Source organism: Haplochromis burtoni, unplaced genomic scaffold (assembly GCF_018398535.1).
Source record: "Haplochromis burtoni strain Fernald_Lab_line unplaced genomic scaffold, NCSU_Asbu1 Contig_519, whole genome shotgun sequence".
Classification (NCBI taxonomy): Eukaryota; Metazoa; Chordata; class Actinopteri; order Cichliformes; family Cichlidae; genus Haplochromis; species Haplochromis burtoni.
The window spans coordinates 147,090-150,548 of record NW_024582880.1 but is presented as its reverse complement, the minus strand read 5'-3'; positions in this window follow the sequence as shown (position 1 = coordinate 150,548).

The window sequence follows — 3,459 nt, the reverse complement described above, 5'->3', positions numbered from 1 at the left end:
TTCCTGTTTCTGGCTAACACACACTTCCCTTGTGAACCTCTCTTCTATTCTTCAGCTCATATTCTTCAGGATGCTGCAGCTTTATGTGCTGTGAGCTCCAAAACATTTTCTTAACTTCCATACATGCAAATTGTTGTAATCTATGGCCCAAAATAAAAGTGAAAAGATTATGGGAAGGCTTACCTGTAAAAATGTATTTTCAGCAGTCATTTAACACAAACCACAGAATCAGCCGACCAGATAGGTTGAGGAAAGTTGTTCCGTAGTTTGGGCACCACAGCCTTAAAACCACAGTTGCTTCTGGTTTTAAAATCAGCAGGACAGTTAGTAGACCCTGGTTGGGGGATCAGAGAGGCCAGCTGCAGTGATAAGTCCTCTGCAATATAAAGAGGGGCTTGTCCATGTAGAGCTTTGTAAATTAGCAGGATTTTAAAGTGGACGCTGAATTTCACTGGAAGATGAAGTGATGCAAGAATAGCTGTGTCGGCTAGTTTTTTTAGGGGCCTCGATGCTGTGATTCTTTGAGACGATAAACTATGTAGGACTGAGAGATGTGAAACTAATTTCTATTTTGGGACAATAAAGAATTTGAAATGAATTGAATTGAAAAGTGAGTAACAATAATCAAAACAGGAGAAAATTAAAGGGTGAATTAAAAGTTTCAGATGATTAACTGACAGTAAAGGTTTGATTTATTTTCGTTTTTTCTTTTTCTTTTTTCCTTTAAGATAAATCAAGTGTTATTAAAACTTATTTATATAACAATATCATAAAAAATGTAGATCAGGGACCAACTTAGAAGGCACTGACACTTCACTACCTGTAAGCCATTGGTTCAGGAACAAGTGATTGCACTGGACTTTCTATTTCACAAAAGTCAATTCATGTATGATATCTGAGGAAGTACTGTGATTTTATTTGGAGACAAAAAGGAACATTTGGCACTTGCCACATGTCATTGCATATGCCACTGCATCTCGATAATCTTTGTGTGGCTCCTCCTGGGATCTCACCCTCTCCTATCTGGCTCACACGACTCCCATGTTCTGAAAAATCTATGTTTGAATCTCGCTCAATTACTCTGCTAGGAATTCTCTCTGCCTTTGTCAAAGAGTTGTCTACTAGGAAAAAGTGAAATAAATATAAGTACAAAGTCCCAATGTGTAGAGTACACATTAATAAATTAGTCATGTTCTCCGTGAAACTAAATAAGCTTGATTCTTAAAGAGCCCTCGAATTATTTACTAGATGTTTATTTTTGAAAATTAATCAAAACCTGAGTTTAAAAAAAAAAAAAACAATTGGCAAGGCCACACCCCCACACATGTGATATAATTTTAAAGGTACTGTTGTCCTCTTTAAGAAACATCAGGACTTAGAAGAGTGGAAGTAGAGTATGAGAGCTACAAGCGAAACTAAATGTACACTATGGTGTGAAAATAATTAGAGGGCTCAGGGGGTATGAGGGACATTTATAAAGCAAAAATCCCACAAACTTGAAATGCACTTGAAAAGCTCACACAAGAAGGTTAAGCTTAGCTTGACCTTGAAGAGCTCATCAGGGGGAGCATACTCCCCCTCCTTGAAGAGCTCCCCCATCAACCCCATCACCCGGAAAACAGCTAACCCCAGATAAGGCGCGTGGTCGCCCGAGACAACAGGATTGGAACATCTAAATAAATTGTGCGAGCCTTCAAAAGGTTTGTCGATTACCAAAATTAGTGACACCGCAGTGCGCAGGAGCTAATAGTCTTAGACCCAAGGATAACAGGGAGCATGGCTGTATGTGTTGAACTGGAATTTTGTACACTTAGTTGTGGCAAAATACAGCTAAAAATATAACTGCACTAATCAAAACTATAACTGAAACTGAGGATTTTCGGACAATATAAAATTAGACTAAACTAGCAAAGAATTGGTAAAACATTGATTACAACTGGTACAAACATCAGGACTGATGACTATTGTAAATCTGGAGTCGAAACTAAAATAAAAAAAAGAACTAATGAAAATAGGAAAACGATTAACCCTGGTGGAGATTGCAATCTGACCAGGAAGTATAAAATGGATTGTGGAACAGTGCGTTAAAGTCCACTTTCAGTCCAGACTAAGATGGCATTGAACATCTTCAGGGCGGAAAAGGGTTGGTGTGACCAAGGTGTGGTTTGGCTTGTTGTATGTATATTTCGAGATAATCTGGCTCTGGATGGACCAGTTACCAGGGCATGGAAGGAGGACAGACTCATTAAATGAGGAGAAGGAATTTCCTGGGATTGGAGATCCTCTGGGTGAGTGGTTGACTAAGAGCATGCATAAAATAAAAGCTATCTGTTGTAATTAATTAGCAATAGATTGATAATTGGCCACATTTACAGCTGTATTGACTTGTTGTGGACGTAGTCTACTTCATGTTTAAGCAATCTAATAAACAGATTGAAAATAGACACATTAAAGGAAGAGTATGCAGCTCCACCCTGTCAGATGCCAGTCATGGTGGGGCTCAGTGATTAATTAGGTGAGCTGCATTCATGGCTGAATCAAAACAGAGTTTCCCCTGCTGTGGTCAGTGAGGGAGAAACCAGGGGAAAGTCAAATTTAAGAGAGCCATCTATAAACGTTTATGTTTCAAGTTAAACGGGACAAAAGGGGGTGTTTTACTGTTATTTAATATCAGCATTATTATTGCATCAGAATCATGCAAGAAGCATTGCATTGATCATCATTTATTGACGTTTTTGACATTATACTAACATTGGTGTTCCAGTGATTGTTATAACCTGAGATTAATCTTCTATTTACAGGTGTTAGGATAATCCTATAATCTTTCTTTGCAGGTGTAACCATGATCATTTTTATACATATTGCAGTTTGTTGCTCATTATAGAGTTGTGCTCAAGTTAATAAGGGTTAAAAGGTACAGTCAACGCGATGTTTGGCTGATCTATGGACTGGAGTGACTTCAAGCGGGGAAGGCCGCACGCGCTTACATAACACTGATATCATATTATTCTTTGTGATCTTTTATTCAGTTATGTTTTTTGCTAAGTTTAAGTAGTGGCAGTTAATTAAATGATATTCATTAATATATTAAATACCTGAATCAGAACATTACACGCAGATCACATTAACAATCTGGGAAACCTTGTAGCTGCCCAACCTTTTCTTTGAATGTTCTAGCTCCGTTGATTTGACACATTGGAATGTGTCAAAAAAGGGGGGAAAGTTGAGTTTCAACATCAAACAAGGGTTATTTGAACATTTTTATAACTTCATCTGTGTCTTTAATTTAATACCTTAGGTATGGTAAAGCTTAAGCTAATAGCGGCCCAAGAAGTTTCCGGACTTTTTTAGAGAATCAGTGAAAAGCATAAATCATCACTTCCATGTTTAAGCATTAATCATTGAAATGAACTGAATAGCGTTTAGAAGATTTGTTAATTTGTTTGTCTTTTGTTAAAA